Source organism: Pinus tabuliformis, chromosome 7 (genome assembly GCF_031772625.1).
Source record: "Pinus tabuliformis cultivar Carrire ecotype Pingquan chromosome 7, CPIR1, whole genome shotgun sequence".
In the NCBI taxonomy this organism is placed as follows: domain Eukaryota; kingdom Viridiplantae; phylum Streptophyta; class Pinopsida; order Pinales; family Pinaceae; genus Pinus; species Pinus tabuliformis.
The window spans coordinates 1,321,133,926-1,321,160,923 of NC_142293.1; the positions used below are offsets into that span (position 1 = coordinate 1,321,133,926).

Consider the following 26,998-nt stretch of genomic DNA (forward strand, 5'->3'; position numbering starts at 1 on the left):
GTAGAAAGGTGAGATTCAGTTCATAGTATGCATGTTCAATTCATAGTATGTGATTCATTATGCATTGAAGTCCATGTTCGTGGGTTGAAATAAAAGGTCTCCACGCATTGATTAATTCTTGGAATGAAGCGTTGAACTTCCGTTGATAAATTATATGCCTTTGCACCCTTGTGCATGCCCAGTCTCTGTAGTTCTCCTTTCTTGTGAGAATTTATCCATGATTTCACTTGAATAAGAGCCAGGGAGATGATCTTGTGACGTTGGCAGTTTAATTCGTAGAGGATGCAGCTGGAGTCTCCACGACCCCAACTTGATTCATCAATGACAAGCTCTAATTCTATCTCATGTCTAACCTTGTGAATCTCATCAGAGGAACTGAAACCAGGATGTCCTCCATGCGGGCAGAAACCCTGAGATCCATCTGCGGCAAAGGAAATAGTAGTAGTGGTAGAGGCAGTGCCGATGCCAACAAGTACAGAGCCAAGACAAGGCCCGAAGGAACAACCTTTAACTCCTCCTCCCAGCCTTAAATTGATTGGCTGATCTGCCTACATAACTCTCTTCTTCTTCACTGACTTCAAGCCAAATAGATGTACCCCTCGCTCCACAACAAAACCACCCATAGGCAGCCTTTGATTCAGAAAGCGCAGCGTTACAGAGGTAGAGTTCTCCTCATCCTTCCTAGAAGAAAGAACGCACTCTGAATGGAAGAAAATATTTATATGTATGAGTATATATATTTATATATAAATGTTGTCTAAATATATTTATTTATAAATAGATTGGATTCAATCCAGGAGGAGAAGAATTCACGAAGTGAAGAAGAAGGGCTCTAGAGGCAACCAAAGAAAGAAATAAGGAGACAAAGAAGAAGGGATGATGGGAAACGGGGCTACCGGTATCTAAAAGCTTCCTATGTTTCTGCACATGTGGGAAGCTTGCTCCATTAATGAATGGTCGGCAAGAGTCATTGAATTTAGAACTATTTAAATTGTTGAATTTGGTCTTATAGATTGCAACCTAAGATATTAATTGTAAGCTACAACAAACTTGGCTTACTTTTCATGCACTGAATACATTTGACTATAGCTATAATTGTGGCAAGTTTTAGAGTGATCGTTGGTCATATTGCCAAATTTGAGTGTATTTTGGCCATTGTACAAAATTATCTTTGTGAATTTTGTCCAACAGGGTATCTTTGTTTATTGTTGCAACCATTTTAGCCATATAATTCGAGAGACTTACCTGATTTGTTCAATGAAAATGACTTGAATTAATGCAAAAATGGAGTTCTTGAAAACTCTGATACTATATACTCTGGTGACACATTCCAAATCAGCAAATGATCTCTCTCAGAAATTCAGACTTGTCTACAATATGCACAAGAACAAATTGCTTTTTTGCAGCTTGAATGTCAACTACAACAGGAAGAATTACAACAGTGGAGTCATCATTCTGAACCTGCTTTTGTTCAGATGATTGAAACAGACTCCCATAAAAAACAAGACAATAATGTTATAGTTGATTCAAATCCAGTGCCCAATAAAGCAGCAGAGTTAGATTCAGATGCAAAAGTTTAGTTTACACTTCCCAAGCCCATCATCAAACCTTAGGAAGAGCTTGTCAACAAAAAGCACAGACCAAGTATTGGATATGATAAGGAGGTTTCCTTTCATATTCGAGATTACTCAAATCCCATTCAATTTCAGATTGTTGGATTCCTTCATGACAGTTCACCTTTAGTTTTTCCAAATTATTCTCCTCTTCTATAGCAACAACAACAAATTGTGAAATGCCAATACTATGACCGAGTTTGCCACATGAAAGATCATTATTTTGATCTTCATCCATGTATGCACTGTCATAAAACTAGTCATTCTTCAAACAGATGCTTCAGAAACAAACCCCCTACAAGAAAAAAGATTCATCTTGGATGGATCGCTTCTTGGCAATGGGATTCAACAACCAAGAAAATATTTCACTCATACAACAAGATTTGTTCTCAAATATTGAAAAGTTTTGCAATTGAGATCTCTTCATATTCTCACCTTGTATCTGAAAAGGGGGGAAATGATGGTCATCTACAAGCTTCAAGGCCACATCAAGCGAGCCTGAGCCACAACCTACCATACTAGATTCAGAGTTGTAGCCAGAGACAAAGATGCGCCTGAGCATGCCTTCAGTCGATGATACCTCATCAAAGAATTGAGGACACTTCCTCTAACATAAGACTTCAGCTTTTTTCTAGTTATGGAAGAGTTCCAGGAATTGCATTAAGCATTCCAGAGTTGTTGGTCATCCTTATACCATCACAAGTTGAGACCTCCCTTTTCAGGTTGAGGTTCTCCCTTTTATGCAAGGTGAGACCTCCCTTTATTGGTTGAAGGTTTCCCTCTTCAAACATCAAGAGAACTTCCTCTAGTAGAAGACTTGAGCTTCATGCCAGACTTGGAAGAGTTTTGGGAATTGCAATAAGAGTTCCAGTGTTGGTGGTCATCCTTAAACCACCTCCCTTATACCAACATTTCAGAGAGCACATTCAGCCTAGTGCCGCCATTCAATTTTGCACATTTTGTAATACAACTCTCTTCTTGGACTCATACATAGCCCTTCGGATTAGGGGGGGGGGATTTTGGACACCTAATCCTCTATGGGTTGGTGTAGAATGTGAACAACCATGAGAGTCCAAGAGACCTTGGGATGTGGAACCCAACAGTCACATGAATGTACTATAAATGTATTGTAGGTTTTAACCCTGTACGAAAAATTACCTGCATATGAATTCTAAAACACAGAAAATAAACAATGCGAGAGCATAACACATAAAACAAATATACACATAGATTTCCCCTGGATCCCAAAACCGGGACTACCAGCTTTATTTTTCATTATGTTCCTTTCAATATTACAATACATATTTATACATGCCGAAGCATCCAATACCATGGACCGAAAACCATCGCGTCCAAAAAACATGTGAAAAAATCATGCACAAAACCATAGGTGGGTCTGCCCAACCTAACATAGGGTCCAAAAACCAAAATTTTCTGGGGCGCTACCCAGGACCCCATAAAGTGGGGTTACGGGTACACCTCAAACCCCCTATGAACCCCCCGCTACATAATCGGTGCAACGAAGGAGGGCTCTGCCACCCCCTAACCCCCCGGTTAACTACGTGGGCTAGTCGTGGAAAGAATATAACACAACCCAACATTATCCCACTTGTTGTCTTCTTTCCACAGGGGGCCACAAGAGAGCTTAGTAATTTTTCCAACCCTGAAACACCCATTGTCTCTCTACACCAAGAGAACTTCTCAGAGCTCCCAGATTTTGTTAATGCATCTACAGTATTCTTCAAAGTGTCCACCTTTACCAACAACACCTTTTTGTCTTCTATCATATCCCTCACAAAGTGATACTGAACATCAATGTGCTTTGTCTTTGAATGATATGCGGGGTTCTTTGCTAAAAAAATTGCACTTTGGCTGTCACAATCTATCCTTATAGCTCCCTATACTAACCCCATACTTGAACATAATCTCTGCAACCAAATTGCTTCCTTTCTTGCATGAGTATCTGCCATGTATTATGCCTCTGTAGTTGATAGTGCCACTACAGATTGTTTCTTACTCATCCAACTGACAACACCTCTAAATAGGTTAAACACATACCCACTTGTAGATCTCCTTTGATCCAGATCTCTAACGCAGTATGCATCAACAAAGCCACGAATATTCAACATTCTGTCTAATCCTGATCTTCCTTGATAGCACAAACCATAATCACTAGTGCCACACAAATACCTGAAAACCCGCTTCACTGTTGTCCAATGCTCCTTCCCTAGTTTTGACATAAACCTGCTCAATACTCCCACTGCATGTGCAATGTCTGGTCTATTACAGACCATTGCATACATCAAGCTACCGACTACACTTGCATATGGAACATGGGACATGTCCTCTTCCTCTTCTTGTGTCTTGGGACATTGTTCAGCAGATAACCTCACACTTACAGGAATAGGAACCTTCACCGGTTTACTATCCTGCATATTAAACCTTTGCAGTATTGTCTCAACATACTTCCTCTGGTTTAACCAGAGCTTCCTCTTTGCCCGATCTCTTTTAATTTCCATGCCCCAAATATAGTTTGCAGCACCAAGATCTTTCATGTCGAATTTGGAGGACAATTGGGTCTTCAAATCCTGGATAATTTCTTTGTCATTTCCAACCAGCAACATATCATCCACATACAAGACCAGATAAATAACATGGTCACCAATTAATTTAAAATACACACAGTGATTTGCTTTGCTTCTGGTGAAGCCAAGTCCCCATATAAATGTATCAAATTTCTGATACCACATCCTTGGTGACTATTTTAACCCATACATAGACTTCTTTAACTTGCATACCAATTCCTTCTTACCCTTCACCGCAAAGCCTTCAGGTTGCTTCATGTATATTTCCTTTTCCATATCCCCATGAAGAAATGTTGTCTTCACATCCATCTGTTCTACCTCAAAATCAAAAGAAGCAGCAACAGATAAAGGTAATCTAATAGAAGTTACCTTGGCAACAGGAGAAAAAATATCACCAAAAACAATTCCCAACACTTGGGAATAACCATTTGCTACCAACCGAGCTTTGTATTTCTCCCTTTTTCCTTCCGCATTTTTCTTCTTTTTGAAAACCCATTTGCTGCCAATGGGTTTCCTTTCGGCCGGCAACTCCACTAGATCCCAAGCCTAATTTTTGTGCAAAGATGCCATTTCATCAACCATGGCCTCTTTCCAAAGTTTGCCATCATTTGAATCTACTGCTTCCTTCACAGTTCTGGCATCATCATCAGTAATAGATAAAGCAAAATTTGAAAAGAAAGCAGATGGACTATACCTTTCTGGCTGCCTTCTTTCTCGAACTAATCTTCTCACACCCAGAATTTGTGGCTCTTCATCTTCTAATTCCTCCTGTGCTATAGAGTCTGATCCTTCCTCCTTAAGCTCAAACTTTATCTTCTCGGGTTCCTTTGGTTGGAATTCATGTTTAATAACATCTTTTAACTCTCTAAACACCACATCTCGGTTGTACACAACCTTTCGTGTGACTAGGTTCCAAAGCTTATAACCCTTTAAACCATCCTTATACCAAATAAAGATGCACTTTTCATATTTACTATCCAACTTGGTTCGTTTCTCCTTTGGAACATGTACATATGCATCACATCCAAATAACATCAGATGTGAAACAGAGGATTTCTTACCAATCCATACCTCTTGTGGAGTCTTATCTTCCAACGTTGATGAAGGTGACCTGTTGACTAGGTAACATGCAGTATCCACCGCCTCTACCCAGAATTCCTATCCTACACTGACACCACTGAGCATGCTTATTGCCCTTTCCATAAACGTCTTATTCATTCTTTCTGCAACTCCATTTTGTTGAGGTGTATATGGAGTAGTCTTCTGTCATGCTATACCACACTTCTTACAGAATTCTTCAAATTCTTTGCTGCAAAAATCTCCACAATTATCTATCCTCAGCACCTTTATCTTCTTCTCTGTCTGATTTTCCACCAGAGCCTTAAATTCTTTAAACCTATCAAATACTTCAAATTTCTTCTTAAGGAAATATATCCATGTATTCCTTGAGAAGTCGTCTATAAATGATACATAGTACACAGACTTACCCAGTGATGGAACCTTCACAGGTCCAAACACATCACTGTGCACAAGCTCTAATATATGTTTCGCCCTCTTACCACTAGAGGGGAAACTCACCCGATTCTGCTTCCCATATACACAATTTTCACAGAAATCAAAATCTAGAGAGCTAATACTCATACCTTCTACCATACCTTTACCATGAAGTATCTGAAGGCCCTTCTCTCCAATATGTCCAAGCCTTTAATGCCATAGCATGGTCTTCTCTTTAGAGACCACTAGATTTTCTGCTCCACTTTCAGGAACCACATAACTGTTGCACCCATCAATAACAATGCTACCTTGTAGCTTGTATGGAGTTCCAATCCGAACTCCCTGCATCAATACCAGTGCTCCCTGAACCATCTTGCAGGTATCCTTCTCGAACATTGTTTTTACACCTGCATCATCCAGCTTGCTAACAGAATCAGATTTCTGGCTAATGCAGGAATATGCAGAACACCCGGAAGTGTTCAAACCCTTCCACCTTGCAGCTTCAACTTTACTTTTCCATGACCAATGATTCTAGCCTTCCTGTCATCCCCCAAGAAGATATCACCACCATCATATTTCTCATACTCGCAAAACCACTCTCTATGGGGAGTGAAGTGAAAGGATGCACCTGAGTCAATCAACCATGCCTCATGCTCTACATGTGTACTTGAAGAAGCCAAGTACACATCCCCACCTTCATCTGAGGTGGTTTTCGCCTCTGTGGAAGGAGAATCATCAAATCCCTTTCCTTTGTCAGGAGCTTTTGATTTACAGTCCCTTTTGTAGTGCCCTTCCTTTCCACATTTCCAGCACACCACCTTTACAAGTTTTCCTGGAGATTTAGATCTCCCTCTAATTTATATCTCCCACTCGATGACTTATTTTTGTTTCTATTCTAGGACCGTCCTCATACAGGCAAGGCATCACCATTTTGTCTCTCCATATTTTTTCGTCTCATCTCCTTCGTCAGCAAGGATGAGACTATTTCATGAAAATGCAAGGTAGTTGCATTGCTACCTATTGCAATAACCAAACTATCCCACGAATCTGGTAGAGAACACAAAAAACTGATGCACTTATCTTCATCTGAAATTTTAATATCAACAAATGCTAACTGACTTACCATAGTATTAAATGCGTTCAGATGCTCTGTCACCGAGTCTCCATCTTTCATCCTCAGGTTATACAACTTTTTTCGCAGGAACAGTTTATTCACTAGAGACTTATTGGTACAAAGTCCCTAACTTGTCCCACAAAGCCTTCACCGTAGCTTCCCCTGATACATTCAACAATACTGAATCTAAGACACACAATCGTATTGTGCTCTTTGCCTTCCGATCCAACTTCTTCCATTCTTCATCGGACACTCCCGTTGGTTAGTACTCGGATCTACCGCAATCCACTGATCTTTATCCACCATTAGATGCTCCATCTTGAGTTTCCACAACTCAAAACTTTAACCATTAAATTTCTTGATCTCTATCTTTCCACTGCTCGCCAGCTTCTTTCACCACCAAAATCTATCTCGCAGATATCCCACTAAACTGGGTATACCACAGGCCCAAGCAAAACCCCTTAGCAACAAAGGCATCCCCTTGAAGCCAAAATAGCTCTGATACCAAATGTAGGTTTTAACCCCGTACAAAAAATTACCTGTATATGAATTCTAAAACACAGAAAATAAACAATGTGAAAGCATAACACATAAAACACATATACACAGAGATTATCCCCTGGATCCCAGAATTGGGAATACCAGCTTGATTTTTCATTATGTTCCTTTCAATGTTAAATTACATATTTATACATGCTGAAGCATCCAATACCATGGACCAAAAACCATCGCGTCCAATACCATGGATCAAAAACCATCGCATCCAAAAAACATGTGCGAAAATCATGCACAAAACCATAGGTGGGTCCACCAACCTAACATAGGGTCCAAAACAAAAATTTTCTGGGGCGCTGCCCCGGACCCCATAATGTGGGGTTACGGGTACACCTCAAACCCCCTATGACGCCCTCATCGCTACATAATCGACGCAACAAAGGGGGGCTCTGCCCCCCCTCTAACCCCCGGTTAACTACATGGGCTAGTCGTGGAAAGAATATAACACAACCCAACATGTATATCATTGTCAATAATATATAGACACTCATGTTTATCATCCACCTTTGTTGTTTAAATTCCATGTGCCTTTAACAGGGTTAAAAAAAACGATCATAAAATTCATTTTCACCATTTTGGTGTTATACTCTCACGAAGCACCGGTCCAATAATTGTTTACGAAAGCCCCAGTGTGTAAAAAACATAGTGCACCGTGGTAGGATTTTTAATTTTAAAAATACCATTGTCCTTTAAATAATACGCATCATTGTTGTTAATGAAACTATACAACCCAGTGCTTAATATACAATTGTGCACTGTGAAAGGGTTATTTTTTATAAAAATAAAAGATAATGGTGCTCTAATTAGAACAAGTGCACCGATGTGTACACTACTCAATAGCACTAGACAAGGGTTAAATTTATAAAAAATGTCAGTCATAAAATTCATTTTCACCATTTTGGTGCTATATTTTCATGAATCACTGATGTTATCCCTATTTATAAAATCTTCGGTGCATAAACAACATGGTGCACATGGAAGAGTTGTTAATTTACAAATGGTAGTGCACTTCATATAAAATAGGCACTGGTGCAGTTAATAAAATTGTATGCCTAGTGCTTAACATACAATAGTGCACCATGGAAAAGTTATTTTTTATAAAAATTAAAACAATGGTGTGTTGAATCAATACGACAAACCGATGTGTATATTAATCGAAAGCACAAGACAAGGGCTAAATTTATAAAAAAAATGTCGGTCATAAAATTCATTTTCACCATTTTATTGCTACTCACATAAAGCATCATTGATTTCCAGTTTTACAAAAGCCCTGATGCATAAACAACATGGTGCACCATGGCAACGTTTTGAATTTAAAAAAATCGGTGCACTACTCATATAATAAACACTGGTGTCATTCATAGAACTATACATCTCAGTGCATAATAGATAATGGTGCACCATTGAAGGGTTATTTTTTTAAAAATAAAAAATAATGGTGTGGTAAGTAACTCTGGAGCACTGGTGCGTATACTACTTGATAACAACGGACTAGTGTTAAATTTAAAAAAATGTTGGTCGTAAAATTCATTTTCACCATTCTGGTGCTATACTCCCATGAAGCCCCGGTGCTATGACCTTTTTTGAATGCCCTTGTACGTATATAACATGGTGCATCGTTGCAGGGTTTTTAATTTAAAAATAATGGTGCACTAGGTGAATCCTAAGCACCAGTGCGTATACTACTTGATAGCACCGGACAAGTGTTAAATTTAAAAAATGTTGGTCGTAAAATTCATTTTGACCATTTCGGTACTATACTCCCACAAAGCATCGATGCTTTTCCTTTTTTGAATGACTTGGTGCGTATAAAACATGGTGCACCATGGAAATATTTTTAATTTAAAATTAGCGGTTCTCTTCTTACATAGCCAACATAGGTGTTGTTAATAGAATGGTACACCTCGATGCTTAATAGACAAGTTGCATTGTTGGATGTTTATTTTTTTGAAAAATAAAAAAGCAATGATGCACTAAGTAAATAGGAATATATGGTACATATACCGCTCAAGAGCACTGAAAAATGGGTTAATTTTAGAAATATGCAGGTAGTAGAATTCATTTTCACCATTTTGGTGCTATACTCCCATGACTCACCGATGTTATTCCTCTTTTGAAACACTCATGTGTGTAAATAACATGGTTCCGTGTGACAAGGTTTTCAATTTTAAAAATGGCAATGCACTTCGTACATAATCCACACGGTGCATCGGGTACTTGAGCACACTAGAACAAGATTAATAAAAACAAAACACTTACAGAACATAGAATTCACTTTTACAATTTGTAGTGTTGTAGAGGTCTCAAGAACCGGTGCTACTTTAGCCTTTATGAAGCGTGCTTCCATTGGTGCTTCCCTTGCTTTCCATCTTTCCATTTGTTGCTCATTGCATGCCTTTCAAATTTTTTCAAACAATGGTCAAATTTGATTTTTTCAATTTGGTGGAAACCATGCCTCCCCGACAACCAAATTTCTAGTTAATGTCTATGTTTCTTGCTAACTTAAATTTTTAGTGGAGTAGAATTGAAAATTAAGTAAAAAAATTCATTGTTTTTTAATTTATTTTTCAGTGTAATGCATTTCAGATATTCGGCTCGCACCATTCACTTTACACCTTATAAATTAATAGGGTGAACCAAAAATCAATGCATAAAGTTGAAGCACCGTAATTTTTTAATATTATGCGGTGAGTTTGGTAAATGGAAACACACTGGATCGTGAAGTTCCACGACGCACCGCTTTAAATTTTTTATTTTTTTAGGTAGTGCATTGGGTAACAGATTGAAAGCACCGCTAATCGGCGTGTAAGATCAATGCAACAAGAAGTTACATTTGAGGATGCACCTCTATAAAAAATATTAATTTTTTAAGGGTGCATCTGGTAAAAGTAACTTCCTCGTGCGTTTATTTTTACCAAATGCACTACATAATATTAAAAATGTATAACTTGATGTGTTCATTAACCTAAACGTTTCAGTGTGGTATGTTGACATAAAATTAATGCACTGGTGCAAAATTTTATGTCGATGCACCACATTGAAAAATAAAAATAACTAATTTTATGTATATATGTGCACCAAAAGTGGTCCATCAAATCAATGTATGCACAATGTCTGGTGCATTCTTGTTTTTTGGTGCACCGAGGTTGATTTTTTTTAAATTGAAAGTTATATGTCCATATTTATAAACACATTTTTCATTTAATAATAAAAAAAAATGTATGTTTTATGTATGAGGTTGATGTATTTTATATGTCAATCATGCAGAGACGTCAATGGAGAGAGGAGCAACAATAGCAGGAGAAAAGGGTTGACCAATACAATGTGGTATGATAGTGGGAGGCATGGGAGAGGGAGATATATTTGTACCCTCGCCCTATTACGGTAGTGACCCAAGGCATCTTGAGGAATGTAGGCCTCCTGAGTATTATGAGGAGGTTATATCCCTGAAGGGGCACTCACAGTTGTTGGTGCAGCTGATCCGTTGGTGGAATGTCCACCGTCAAGATTTCCATGTCAGTCCTGACATGTGGTACCATCCCTATGAGGAGGACATATATTTTATCACTGGCCTATCCAGGAGTGGGGGTGATTTTCCCTAGTTCCCTGATGGACCCTCTCAGTATTGTAGCAGATATTCAACTTATCTACTCTTAGAGATATATTGGGGATCACATAGTTTCTCTAACGAATTTTTAGGTGTTTGGTGGACAACTACAAATCTCTTCTTTTGGTGCATAGGAGGTTACATGTCTCTCACTTTTAGTGGCTACCATTATACACTCTTCAAGTGATGGGAAGCGCATTAGTTTCCCTCTTTTGTTTTATGTTGAGTGTTTGGTGTAGAGGCTATGATGTATCAAACGGTATGCCATTTTTTTGTGGCAGTTTTGTATATTTTTAGATAGATGTATTTCCATGATACATGGGAGGTCAAACTTCCCCTTTTCTTCAGATTTTTTTTGTTTATTTTTTGAGAGGTTTCTAGAGACGAGGCCTACTTTTGACTGTCACCCTCCTAGGTCGATGCCTTAGGTACAAATGCACATCTGGGGAAAGATGATGCCCACAAGGGGCCCGTTGGAGTATCCAGCCAAGATTTCCACCGACACATTGGGGCTACTAGCCAGTGATATCGACCACATGTTCATCATGGTGTTGTGTCCTGTTGAAGCCCCGAAAATTGAGTCTACAACAAGGGGGATACCCACCCGGTCTGGACCTTGAAAGTAGCTCCTTCTAAAACTATCCCGGGATTAATTTTTCACTTATAAGATCTAAAATAGTTTCTAACAGCAATCGGTAATAAATATTATTCAATTGCTACGAGAAAAGAATCCATTAAAAGTAAATTGTTTCGTATAAGAAATTAGCCGAAACAATTATGATAATCATATCGCAAAATAAGTTATTCATACACTCAGCATAAACAGAATAGTTACCACCGTACAAAAGTGCCAAATGATAACTTAAACATTCAGGCTTTCATATATAAACAATTGAAAATAACATATCACTTGACGCATAAGCATAAATCATTAAGAGATAAAAGTAACATTGATAATAAGTCCTACTCATAAGATTCAGCAATATAGATTTATCTTCTCATAATTCAATATCTACTAAGAGTACAGAAGTGCATTTCAGTAGCAAACATTAAACACAGATATAATATCCTTCCATTCATTCATCAAAACCTCCTCAGAGGGTGTAGAAGTGCATGTTCTAAAAAACTGTTTTTAACAAATTTTTGGACCCCTCTCTAAATGCATGAGAGGGGTTTAAATATTACTAACTAAAGACTAAAAATAGTTATTAAAAAAATATAGGAGGAGGTTTAAATGACCATCCTCATTTAAAGCAAAAATAAATCAAAATTAAACTGAAATTGTATCTGAAAATCAACTATGCATCTGTTCTCTTAGGTCGCAAGCATTCAACATCGACTTCAAGAGTGTCGGTTGGCCAACCTCCAATTTTAATTGTCCTGGGAAAATAGAATTAGCAAGCACTAGCGCTATCTTCTCGGTGGAATTGGTAAGGCACTTCAGAGTCATACACTAACTGTGTGGTTTCACCAAGTATTGGCAGTAAGTTGCACAATTTAACTTAGTTAACTTTTTTATTGACTCTGCCCTTTCTTCAGCTTTCTGTCTCCAACTTGTCTGTAGTTGTTGTGTTTTTGGGAGAAATCCTAGAGCAGTTTCCGATATCAGGTTGGCTCTGTGCAGAATTTTATTGACACATTCAATGAAATTGATTGCTATTGTCGTTGCTTCTTCCGTTGCTTGTTCTGATTTCTTGATCTGTGCATCCCATTTATTAAACAACATTTCTTTGTGGGATTCATTGATCTTGGGCGACCCTGCTTTCTTGCCTTCCTCTGATTCCTGCCAATTCAAATAATCAAAAAATTTCTTATCAATTAAATCATAATCAAGTCGCAAATCCACAAATTGACTTGTGATTTTGTCACTCATTTCACAGTGAGAGTTCCATTGCGATATTATTTGGCAAAGGGTTTCCCGCTGTTGCAAGAGTTGATCATTTAAGGCAAGGGATTCTGTGACAAATTCTCCGACTTTAGGGTCATGTTTGTGCATTTCTAGCGTGGCCTGTAATTGATTTTCTTTTTCGGCCAGACTGCTTTGATAACCCAACTACATTTGCTGAAAGTCATGTTGTAACTTTTCCAATTTTTCTTCTACTTCCCAGCTAGCGCTGGCCTGCTGTAACTGTTGCTACAAAAATAGTATTTTATCCTCTTTATCCTTAAGCAATAGCTGAACTTCGGATGCTTTTTCAATAGTAGCAGAAGCATAAGCTCCTATAATTTGGGATGATTTAGTCAGGTTCTCTATCAGATCAGTGGTAGGGTCTCGCTGCAGGACATCTAGCTGCTCTCCTTCAGGTGAGAGCACACTGTCTAGTTTTCACTTCTTTCTCTGTCTCCTAACCACTGCTTTGTGCTGTAGACTGTAAAACACATCTAGAGGAGGGATTTCCCCTATCTTTAGCATGATTTCAGATGACGGGCCTATGGGAATGTGCTCAGTTTCTGGAGCATTCACAACTATTTCAATCACCATTTCTGTGTTTGTCTGTGCTAGATTCCTTGAAGTCTCCACATTTTTCTCCTCGGTGTTGATCAATTCATTAAAGGTTTCCCACTCTTTCTCCAGCTCTGTTCTTAATGGCTTTGTTGGCTAGATGAGAGGAGAGGGAACTTCCTGTTTTGGTGACACCACTTGCTGCTCAGGATTCTCCTTGGATTGGGCAGTATCCCTGACTGATCCTTCACTCTTATTGTGGTTGCTCTCTGACTGTCTAGACCCTTTTGGTGATTCTCTTCCAGACTTAGATTTAGACCTGTCTGGCCTAAGCTTCCACTTATACTGATGCTGGGAGTGGGTTCCCTCATTGGTTCTAGGAGAAATTTATCCAAGGGGAGATTTGCCAATTTTCGTTCTCTACAGAGTTTAAACTCTTGAAATTCCATTGGGCCAAACTTGATTTGGGCCATGTGTAAGATTTCTTTGAGTGTGCTCTTCTGCTAGAAAAAATCGTCGAAAAGATCATCTTCCTTAGTGAAAACCTTTATTTTAACAGCCATGGTAAAATTCTTTATTACATCAAAGGGATCAAACTGTCTCCCTGGGAACATAGACAATCATAGACTCAACATGTTTTCTACTTCTCTGAAAGCGTGACCTAGATCAAACAATGAAAAAGCCCCACATGCCATAGGGAATTGCGGCCAGATTTCCTTTTTCTTGTCTTTAAGTTCTTTGCTCATTCCTCCAACCCCACAGTTTTGGTAGGCTATTTCACGGGCCATCAACTCATCAGGAACATACAAGGGAAGTACATGAGGAGAGGCAATGCTTTCGAATACTCTGATATAAGTGAAAAATTCTTCTCTGAACCATCTTCCAACAGGAAGAATATCAATTTCAGCTTCAGGAGAAAATCCTGGGGCATCTTTATTATACAACATCTTATGAATGGGTAGCATAACTCCATGGCAGATTTTATAAAAATATGGGGTGAACTTAGAATCCCATAGTTCATTATGGTAGACTTGAATGGGCAAGGGATTTTGTACCGTCCATTTCCAACCCATGAGAGGAAATCTAGAAACAAAACAGATAGCATCCATGACATAGGCAGTTAGAAAGAAAGGAGGATAAATCCTCTAAGAATGAGTCCTTTTAGACCGATAATTCCAAATAGTGGAGGTCAAGTTATCAAACAATATTTGGGACCAGTCCATTATAGTGGCATTGGTGGCCGTATCCAATAGGGGTAGCCACTCGAAGGAAAACTTATTGATATCAGGTTTTCCAAATAGCCTACATAACATTGCAACAACGAAACAATTTGGAGAAGAGAGGGAACCAGTACTGTACATACCATATTTGTCCTTTTTTAACGGCTCTTCCTTCGTTGACCAACTTTTAGTGCATTTTTCCAAATCTTCGTTCTCCTTGGCGAATTTCTCCACGAACTGCTTGTTATAGCTAGCCTGCGGCTCTGGTAAATGATACATGCGTTTGAAATTATGTGGGGTAAATGACCCAATAACCTCCTGGTTTCGCGACATGAATTGTCTGTCTGTTATATCAGCGTCGTCTATCATCCATTTGACCATATCTGTATAGGGAAGTACTTTTGGACTTGCTGCGATACGGTGCATGAATGAGCATGCAAGGTCTGTAAGTGATGCTTTGGATGACCTATGTGCATCTTTCGTAACCGTAACCTCCATGACTCTCGGGTTTTCTTCCTCCAGTAGACTATACATGCCTTCCCAAGTAGATATGCCTGCTTCTCTGGTACAGGTGGTGTTTGTGAATAATGGAGTCATCTTTGTTTTTCAGATACCAAAGCTTTTCCTTTCTTTCCCATCACATTCTGCACACTGCTCTGTGTGTTTTTCTAAGTACCACTCCTGTAAGCTCACAAGTAGAGAACTAAGACACAATGAGAAAGATAACGAATGATGGTAAGTAATAAGGTGACGGGAAAGCTCTTAATTTCAAGATCACATCAAATATATTACCCTACGTGAAATAACCTTTCGCTTAGATCTAAATCATTTCTCATAAATAACCATCAATAAACCACTAAGTTGACATTAATGCCCATAACTCAGTATCAAATGATGAGAAATATTTTATCGAATGATGAGCACTTTTGATCTGTGATAAAGTAATTTTTTAGTTTGCTTTGCAATATCGCAGATCGCAATATTGCTAATCTTTCTTTGTTAACAATCATTTGTTTCATTATTCGGCTGCGAGATGTGATTTGTGAGATGATTTATCACATTTTTCAATATCGAGGCGTTTTATCATAGGTGGTACTATGATGTATGAAATCTGCAATATGCGATAAGTCTGTGTGGCGTGCAATCTCGCATCATCGCGTTTTCGCAATTCCGAAAGTTCTTTATATGTGATGTCCTCCATTACCCTTTTGCGATGCGATGTTCATCATTAAGAGAACAACTTTATTTGAGATTTTTTACAATGCTTAAGACTTTGTGTTTGCAGATGTTTTTCCTAGGTTTATGATAGTGTGTTTTATTAAAAGGGAATTCTAAGTGCTAGTTTTTTATTTTTTTAGAAAGGTCCCCATTTATTTAGTGTTATTACTAATACTAAATAAAAAGGGGGGTTGTTGCTAGCCACAACAATTGGCGATTCACTAGAAAGAACCAGTTATCTCTGACTATCTTTTGAATTTTCTAAAACTTCCAATACAGAAAAGTTTTCTGGAAAATCAAACTTTATTACAGAAATATAAAGTGCATAATTATCTTTGCCATTAACAATAGTTTGTTCCTTCCATGCTAATTCTGATTATTTTCTTCGCAAAGCTAGTCATTGCATTTACATCAGTCACTACTTGGTTTATAAAGATAAAAACAAAGACATCTGTGTAGATCAGTTTTAAGTATGCTCATTTGTCATAGGTAGAGCCTTTGCTGCTAGCAGGTGTTTATAGCCTCAACAGGGTTACTTGTTACCCAGAAATGATCCAGTATCCTACTTCAAGAAGTATACAATTTTCAAAGATAAATCCACATTCACACTTATTGCTTTCATTTTCTTTTAATTCTTAAAGAACAATGTTTTGGTTTGGTAGCCAAATTTTGACAGTGCCATTCACTTGATTTATAACTTCACTAAACAAGCTGGCTCGTGATGAGACCCCTTGTCTTTTGATTGCAACAATCTTGAGTCACTGACCTGTTTTGGTATGACGTTTTGGAAATGTCATCTAGTTATAATATTTATGATCATGATAAGCCGGCTCTAGATGAGACCTCTTATTCTTTAAGTTTAGAGTGCATATGTGGATTACTCTTTGAAACTTGTAATTCCCTAAGTGGGGAGGAATTCATTGGTTTCTTAACAATAGCTCTGCATGACAATTATAAAGTTTTTGAAGACAACTTTTCTACAGAGAACCTTCGTTTTGTTATTGATGCCTTTCATGACCGATATAAAACAAATTCCCACTAAAGGTTGTTTTTAAATCAAAATATGTAAGGTTGAAACTAGTAAAATTTTCAAGCTTGTAGCACTTGACTATATTTTTCAATAATAATGATTAATTTTCCAAATCAGTTCTATTATACAAGCGAAAAACAAAATTTACGAGAGACATTAATCTTTTTCGTGAAATCCAAAAGTGACCATTTACAACCTGTTTTATTATGAAAATAAAGCTATAAACAATAATTTACAAAAATAGAAGAGATCATCTTCTATGGAAAGTATTTTCTAAGGATTTTCCCATTAACAGGTAAAGATTCTCTTTTCCCTACTAAATCTTGCAACATGAAAATCAATGGACCTGTGATTTCAACAATTTGGAATGGTCCAAGCCACATTCGTTGGAATTTGGAATGTTTGTCTTTTTCTTCGTGAGCCTTATCCCATTTCAATACTAAATCTCCAATTTGAAAATCCTTCCTAGATACCATGTTTGAATCGAAAGAGGCCTTTACTAATGCTTGATGATGTGCATGGGTAATTTTAGCTAGTTCTCGTTGCTCTTCTAGCTTAAGGATCTGCAATTGTCTTAGTTGTAAAGATGAAGGAGGTGTTTCTTCAATAAATTGAACTAATGCTAAAGAAGGAATTGCTATATGAGTTGGGAGAACTACTTCTTTCCCATAAAATAAATTAAAGGGAGAAGTTCCAATGGAATCCTTTTGAGTTATTCGATTTGCCCAAAGAGCATAAATCCAAGATTTGTGAAAATTTTTATGATTCTGATCAATGGTTCGCTTAATGATTCTGATTAGGTTTTTATTTGTTGATTCAGCAAACCCGTTCCATTAGGGGTAATAATTGGTAGAATACTTAAATTTAAAACCTCTTTTAAGTGCAAATTCAGTCATAGCATTGCCAGAAAAATATGATGCATTATCAAACATGAAAGAAGAAGGTAAGCCAAACCTGGTAATTATGAACTGATCTATGAAATTGATGATATGTTCAACATTAGCTATCTTGAGTGGAACCGCTTCTACCCATTTAGTAAAATAATATGTAGCTGTAATGATGTAGCTATGCTGTTTAGAAGAGTGAGGAATGATCTCACCTATTATATCCAATCCCCATTGCTCAAATGGTTGGTTGATATTAACTGGTTGCAATGGCAATGATGGTTTCTTTTATCTTCCAGCGGCAGTTTGACAAACTTGAAATTTCCTTACATAGCTATGCGCATCTTTAAACAAAGTAGCCTAATAGTATCCTGCGCGCAAAATTTTGTGTGTTGTTTCATATCCTGCATAATGTCCACCTACTGGTCCATCATGGAGTTCCTGCAACACTTTTTCATATTCGGATTTCTCAAGACATCGAAGAAGAACAAAATCATAATTCATCCTAAAAAGTACATCATTTACAAGTTGATATTTCTTAGCTTTCAATCTCAAGGCTCTTTTGTTTGTATGATTCAGATTTGAAGGAGAATATCCATTTTTTAAATAAAACATGATATCAACATATCTTGATTCAATATCATTTAGGCTTACTTCATACATTTGTACCTCTTGATTGGGAAATGGTATTTCTGATATAAGCGATGCTCCAACCAACATCCTGCAAAAGCCTTGACATTTCACAATATTTGCTGGTTTGATCTCAGCATCGTATTTTTGTAGGGTAGTGACCCAATTTTCTCTCTTTTCACCCACATCTTTCTGTATCAAGATATTTCTTACCGCTGGAAACGAAACTATTATCTTTGTATGGGTCTTAAGAAAAAAGGGTCTAAAGTGCTTGATTTGAAAACAACATAAGCTTGTTTCTCAACATCAGAATAATTTAATTCAGCCCCTTGCAGATTTGAACTAAAGAAAGCAATTGGGGCTTCCGCTTTGTCTTGATTGGCTTGCATGAGTATTGCAGCATATGACTTCTCAGAGGTGAATTTATACAAAATCAAAAGGATCATAAAAATTTGGAGTCACTAGGGATGGGGCATTAGCAATTGCTTGCTTAATCAGATTAAACAGTTCATATTCTGCCTGGCCCCATTTAAAGAGTGAATTTTTCTTGATCATTGCTTGTAATGGTGACAAAATTCTTGAGAAGTCTGGGACAAATCTTTTCATAAAATTAATTTGACCAAGGAAGGATTGCATTGCTTTCTTATTATGTGGTAGGGATATTTCAAAAATTTCCTTAATCCTATCTGGATCAATATGGATTCCATATTTAGACACTATAAATCCATGAAGTTTTCCTTCACTTAATGCAGAAAATTACTTTTTTGGATTAAGTGAAATCCCATACCTTTGACAAATTTGAAAGATCTACTTTAAATCTCTGAGGTGACTACTACATTTTTTAGAATATACTATTATGTCATCCAAGTAAATCACCACTAATTTGTTTACTAATCCCTTAAATGAAATATCCATGGCCCTTTGAAATGTGGCGCCAGCGTTAATGAGCCCAAAAGGAATCTTTTGATATGCATATGTACCCCATTTGGTTCTAAATGTGGTTTTTAGTTGATCATCTGAATGGACTAAGACTTGGTTGTAGCCAGAGAAACCATCTAAAAAGGACATCAATTCTGATCCCACAACTGCTTGTAATATTTGTTCCATAGGAGGGAGGGGAAAGTATCCTTTTGGCATGCTTTGTTAATATTTCGAAATTCAATACAAATTCGAATGTCTCCATTTTTCTTTTTGACTGGAACCAGATTGGAAACCCATCTAGAATGCCAAATGGGAGAAATAATTTGGCTTTCAATAATTTATTGAGCTCAGACTTAATCTGACTTTCCAAATTAGGATGGATTTTCCTCAGCTTTTGCTGGAGTGGTTTTTCATCAGTTATCATCAGGATAGTATGCTGAATGATCGAAGTGTCGTAAGTCTTAAGGTCATCGTAATTCCAGGCAAAGGCATTTTTATATTGTTTTAGGAGTCGAACAAAGGCTAATTTTTCTTCTGGGGCTAGACCAAGACCTAAGTTGATATTCTGTGGCTTAGTATCCATTCCTAGATTTACTAATTCATAGTTCAGAGTTGAACTCTGAAGTTTTGAATTGGTAGACCTTTTGAATCTGTCTTTTAAATCATATAGGTCTTCCAACTTGACTACAGATTTTGGTATGGCATTATTGGTTCTCTCTTGTTGTAACTGCTTGTCATGTTGGTTCTCTTCAATTATCTAATTACTGTAAAATCCTTCTGAAGTCAGGAAACTTACAATATCAGGGTCATCGTTAACAATTCTCTAGTTGGTAACATTATCAGGGATGGAAGGCCTAAAGATCAATTTGATTGAGAATCTATCTGGGCCATAGTCTTCTGAGGGAATGAGCTTGGAAGCTACATTATCCAGGAGGTTAGCACTAGCATTTTGGAGTCTGGGAATAGATGAAATATTGAATGATATAAAATGTTCAGTCAGATCTTGTACTAAAGATTGATAATGTTTTAAATGACTTGATAGACAGTGTATAGTATTTCGTACTTGTTTAATAACAATCTCAGAGTCTCCAAAGACTTGTAGATATTTGATGTCCACTCCGATTGCCTTGTACAGCCCTTACACTAAAGCTTCGTATTCTGCAGTGTTGTTTGTGCAATTGAACTCGAGTCTACAGGTTAGCATGGTTTATTCTATTTTGGACTAACTAATACACATCCTACTCTTGCTCCATAATTAGACTTAGAACCGTCAAAAAATAATTTCCAAAACAAAGAGTTATTTACAGGACTATCTACAAAATTAATGCATTTAGAACTGTCTGTTTGATAAAGTTTTCTACTTGAGACAAAATAGAATTTTCTAAATAAGGCAAAGTATGAGCATTAAAATTTCCTAAGAAAGAGTCAAAATAATAGCTCCCAATTATATTGTTGTTGTATGCTATAGGTTCATTTTCTCCTTCCAATTCCGTCACTATGTACTTTTAGTGTCTTTCTCACTCAACCTTTATCTGATTTGGTTTACCATTGTAAGGGAGCCACATGTGTGACCAGTCGGTCGCAAAGTATCCATGAAGCTTTTCAGACCAATCCCTGCTAAGAATTAAACCATAAAATTCAGGAATGTCTGCAACTAAAATATCAATGACTTGACATACCTTTGGATTCGATGAGAGCCTTATGGTCACTTGATTTAGTTCACCAATTACTTCAACTTGTGATCGGTCTAGCTAAACTATGCATACTACAGATTTTTGAGGTTGGACGTTTAATTTTTCACAAATTGTTTTAGGAAAAATGTTAGATGAAGCACCTGAATCTACCGAACATTTATGCAAATTTTTGTTGAAAATTTCGTAAGGAGGAATGGAGTAGTATGGAATTTTGACCTACCTCCAATCAAAGAAATATCGTTTGGGTCAACTTTATTTTCCATACTAGTTGGAGGTCTTCCCATTTCATGAGAAGCTTGTGAGATTACAGTGGCAGGAAGAGGTGCAACAAGTATTGCATGTAACTCTTTCAAAAGTAATTTCTGTTGATGTTTTAATTTTCTCAGTTCCTGAAAAGTAATGTTGGCCCTAGTCTTTTTCATGTCTTCAACAATATTATACTCCATCTCATCAGAAACAATCAGTTTTTTAGATGGAGTTGATGAATTGGATTGGACTGGGCTTGTTTGAGTCGTTTTGGGTGATGATTTATTACCTGCGACTTTTTCCTTGGAAACTGAGCTTGTGTTCTTCTATTTAGAACTAGGCTATGGAGGATCGAGTTGATTTCTACCTCTGGTACTGATTGGAAATGCCTCTTAATCCTCTTTGTCTAGAAGAATGAAGTCCCACATTCCCTGTAACTCTACAACCTCATCTTCATCAATAGGTTCTTCATTGGACACTTCGTCTTCTTCTCCTTCAAATTCTGCATTTGTTATTGCATTGGGAGGATTTGGATCAGTTGAAGGGTTTTTTCTATAAGGCTTGTAGGGTTTCTTAGAAGAATTTTCCACTACTTGTCTTTTAATGTCCACCATTTCATTAGAAATGGTTTTTAAGACTTTCTGAAATCCTTCTAAATCAAATGGTTCCTTTAATTTCTTTTTCTTAGGATCATCTCTAAAAACAACCTTCTTAGATTTCCTTTCATCATTAGTGTTTTTCTTTTCTAAAGCTAAGATAAGCTTTTATACCACTATCAATTCCTTCATGTTTTCGGCCAATGTTGGCTTGGAAGCCCTATCAACAAAGATTGCTATATTAGATGGTAAAGCAGATATGTACCATTCACTTCGAACTTCTTCGCTAGGCTTGGAAGTGGTAGGGATTTTATTCAAAAGTTTGTTGAAACACAAGTTGAAATCTTTGATAGGTTCTCTCGATTCAGTCTTAATATTGGATAGAACATTGATCAATGTTGTTGTAGACCTATCATTGCCGAAATTTGTCAAGAATTTCTCTTGGAACATGTCCCAACTAGTAATGGATCTTGATGGTAATGAAAAATACCAGGAACCAGCTGCTACTTGTAAAGTATAAGGAAAAAGTCTAACAACAGCATTTTTATTTGTAACTCCATTTAAATTTATTGATAACATGAAGTTATTTATGTGTTCTTCTACTAGCATGCCTGTTTCAGGATTAGACTTGGGTAGCCATTTCTCAGGATGGGCCAGTAATTGACTCAAGGGTGTCAGCATTGAGACTGCCCCTGGATTGTTCCATGGGTTTTGAGCCATCAATGAACTACTAGCAAAGGAAAGCAAAGATGAAGTTCCTTGTGGTGGGGACGAAGATGTCGAAGTTCTAGTACTCTGTTGAACAACGATATGAAGTGGAGGAGTGGATGGTTGACTTTGCAATGGAGAAGATGGAATGGATGATGATGATGAAAGAGTCTCACTATCAAACCCTTGAGGTGTCTTCCTTGCTCTTTTCATTTTAGGCAGAGGTAATTTAGTTGGTTCGATACCAAGCTTTTTGCTCTGTAATCTGGTAAGAGGATGGGAAGGAATGTATTGCGAAGTCACGCTACCTTGAGATAATTCATATTTCTGCAGTGATATGGAAAATCCTTGAATTTTATGGATCAAATACTCAACTTCAGGGGTTTCGATAGTATATTTATCTGAAATTTTTGGGTCTGTGGCAGTGGTTGTTGTTTTCTAAACTTCTCGCTTAAAATTTAAAGACTTAGAATGTGATGGAGAAGTCGGGGGAGATGTTGCGGGCGATTTACTCTCAGAATGGTTTTTAGATTTAGATTTACTAGCCATTCACAGTTCGGGCCCTCCTTCTAGCGCCAAATATGTTGAAGCCCTGAAAATTGGATTTACAACAAGGGGGATACACACCTGGTCCAGACATTGAAAGCAGCTCCTTTTCCGTTTGGGATAGTGGGTCTCACTGGGGATAATGGGACCAGTTTCCCAATTTGTTTGTGATGATGCTAAGGGATGATGTTTTCCTTTATAAAAAGTTTCTAAATAAAATGCTTTAATCTAAATCTAATATAACACATGCAATTTTATTCTAATGAACGTAAACATTTAATTCTAAAATTATCCCGGGATTAATTCTTCACTTATGCGATCTAAAATAGTTTCTAACAACGATCGGTAATAAAGATTATTCAATTGCTACGAGAAAAGAATCCATTAAAAGAATTTTTTCGTACAAGAAATTAGCCGAAAAAATTATGACAAGCATATCGCATAATAAGTTATTCATACACTCAGCATAAACAGAATATTTACCATCGTACAAAAGTGCCAAATGATAACTTAAACATTCAGGCTTTCATGTATAAACAACTGAAAATAACATATCACTTGACGCATAAGCATAAATCATTAAGAGATAAAAGTAACATTGATAATAAGTCCTACTCTTGAGCTTCAACAATATAGATTTATCTTCTCATAATTCAATATCTACTAAGAGTACAGAAGTGCATTTCAGCAGCAGACATTAAACACGGATATAAATAAATCTTGTTCCATTCATTCATCAAAACCTCCTCAGAGGGTGCAGAAGTGCATGTTCTGAAGAACTGTTTTTGACAAATTTCTGGCCCCCTCTCTAATGCATGAGAGGGGTTTAAATACTGCTCACTAAAGACTAAAAATAGTTATTACAAAAGTATAGGAGGTTTAAATGACCATCCTCATTGAAAGAAAAAATAAATCAAAATTAAACTGAAACTGTATCTAAAAATCAACCATGCATATATCCTATTAGGTCGCAAGCATTCAACACCGGCTTCAGGAGTGTCGGTTGGCCAACCTCCGATTTTAATTGTCCTGCGAAAAAAGAATCAGCAAGCGCTGGCGCTATATTCTCGTGGGAATTGGTAAGGCACTTCAGAGTCATACACTAACTGTGTGGTTTCACCAAGTATTGCCAGCAAGTGTGCCAATTTAACTTAGTTAACTTTTTGATTGACTCTGCCCTTTCTTCAGCTTTCTGTCTCCAACTTGTCTGCAGTTGTTGTGTTTTTGGGAGAAATCTCGAAGCGGTTTCCGATAACAGGTTGGCTCTGTGCAGATTTTCATTGACACATTCAATGACATTGCTTGCTGCTATCGTTGCTTCTTCCATTGCCTGTTTTGATTTCTTGATCTGTGCATCCCATTTATTAAACAAAATTTCTTTGTGGGATTCATTGATCTTGGGAAACCCTACTTTCTTGCCTTCCTCTGATTCCTGCCAATTCAAATAATCAAAAACTTTCTTATCAATTAAATCATAATCAAGTCGCAAATCCACGACTTGACTTGTGATTTTGTCGCTCATTTCGCAGTGAGATTTCCATTGCGATATTCTTTGGCAAAGGGTTTCCTGCTATTACAAGAGTTGATCATTTAAGGCAAGGGCTTCTGTGACAAATTCTGTGACTTTAGGGTCATATTTGTGCATGTCTAGTGTGGCCTGTAATTTTTGTTCTTTTTCAGCCAGACTGCTTTGATAACCTAGATGCATTTGCTGAAAGTCCTATTGTAACTTTTCAAATTTTTCTTATGCTTCCTGGCTAGTGCTGGCCTACTGTAACTGTTGCTGCAAAAATAGGATTTTATCCTCTTTATCCTTAAGCAATAGCTGAACTTCAGATGCTTTGTCAATAGTAGCAAAAGCATAAGCTCCTGCGATTTGGGACAATCTAGTCAGGTTCTCTGTCAGATCAGTGGTAGGGTCTCGCCACAGGACATCTAGCTGCTCTGCTTCAGGTGAGAGCACGTTGTCTAGTTTTCTCTTCTTTCACTGCCTTCTGACCATTGCTTTGTGTTGCGAACTGTAAGACACATCTAGAGGAGGGATTTCCTCTATCTTTAGCATGATTTCAGATGATGAGGCTATGGGAATGTGCTCAGTTTCTGGAGCATTGACAACTGTTTCAATCACCATTTATGTGATTGTCTGTGTTGGATTCCTTGGTGTCTCCACATTTTTCTCCTCAGTGTTGATCAATTCATTAAAGGTTTCCCACTCTTTCTCCAGCTTTGTTCTTAATGGCTTTGTTGAGTGGATGAGGGGAGCGGGAACTTCCACCTATGTTGGCAACAAAACTTGCTGCTGAAGGTTCTCCTTGGATTGGGTAGTATCCCTGACTGATCCTTCACTCTTATTATGGTCGCTATGTGGCCGTCTAGACCCTTCTAGCGATTCTCTTCCAGACTTAGATTTAGAACTGTCTGGCCCTGAGCTTCCACTTATACTGATGCTGGGAGTGGGTTCCCTCGTTGGTTCTAGGTGCAATTTATCCAAGGCGAGATTTGCCAATCTTCGTTCTTTGTAGAGTTTAAACTCTTGGAATTCTGCTAGGCCAAACTGGATTTGGTCCATGTGTAAGATGTCTTTGAGTGTGCTCTTCTGTTGGAAAACGTCGTCGAAGAGATCATCTTCCTTAGTGAAAACCTTTATTTTAACAACCATGGTAAAATTCTTTATTACATCAAAGGGATCAAATTGTCTCCCTGGGAACTTAAACAATCATAGACTCAACATGTTGTCTACTTCTTTGAAAGCGTGACCTAGATCAAACAATGCAAAAGCCCCATAGGCCACGGGGAATTGTGGCTAGATTGCCTTTTTCTTATCTTTAAGTTCTTTGCTCATTCCTCCAACCCTGCAGGTTTGGTAGGCTATTTCACAAGAGATCAAGTTGTCAGGAGCATACAAGGGAAGTACACGAGGAGAGGCAATGCTTTCGAATACTCTGATATAAGTGAAAAATTCTTCTTTGGACCATCTTCCGACAGGGAGAATATCAATTTTAGCTTCAGGAGAAAATCTTGGGGCATCTTTATTATACAACATCTTGTGAATGGGTAGCATAACTCCATGGCAGATTTTATAAAAATATGGGGTGAACTTAGAATCCCACAGTTCCTTATGGTATACTTGAATGGGCAAGGGATTCTGTACCATCCATTTCCAACCCATGAGAGGAAATCTAGAAACAAAGCAGATAGAATCCATGACATAGGCAGCTAGAAAGAAAGGAGGATAAATCCTCTAAGAAGGAGTCCTTTTAGACCGATAATTCCAAATAGTATAGGCTAAGTTATCAGACAATATCTGGGCCGAGTCCATTATAGTGGCATTGGTGGCCGTATCCAATAGGAGTAGCCACTCGGATGAAAACTTACTGATATTAGGTTTTCCAAATAGCCTACATAACATTGCAGCAACGAAACAATATGAAGAAGAGAGGGAAATAGTACTATACATACCATATTTGTCCTTTTTTAATGGCTCTTCCTTCACTGACCAACTTTTGGTGCATTCCGCCAAATCTTCGTTCTCCTTGGCGAATTTATCCATGAATTGCTTGTTATAGCTAGCCTGCGGCTCTGGTAAATGATACATGTGTCTTAAATTCTGTGGGGTAAATGACCCAATAACCTCCTCGTTCCGCAACTTGAATTGCTTGTCTATTATTTCAACGTCATCTATCACCCATTTGACCATATCTGTATAAGGAAGTATTTTTCGCCTTGTTGTGATATGATGCAGGAATGAGCATGCAAGCTCTATAAGTGATGATTCACATGACCCGCGTGCATCTGCCATAACCTTAACCTCCATGACTCTCAAGTTTTCTTCCAATAGTAAACTATACATGCCTTCCCAAGTAGATATGCCTGCTTCTCTGGTACAGGTGGTGT

The 26,998-nt window shown here is 37.6% G+C and overlaps 1 pseudogene; it reads right to left on the reverse strand.

The window, feature by feature from the left end:
• Positions 1–15,228, reverse strand: part of LOC149252438 (uncharacterized) — a 39,530-nt pseudogene extending 24,302 nt beyond the window's left edge.
• Between the last annotated feature and the right edge of the window lie 11,770 nt (positions 15,229–26,998).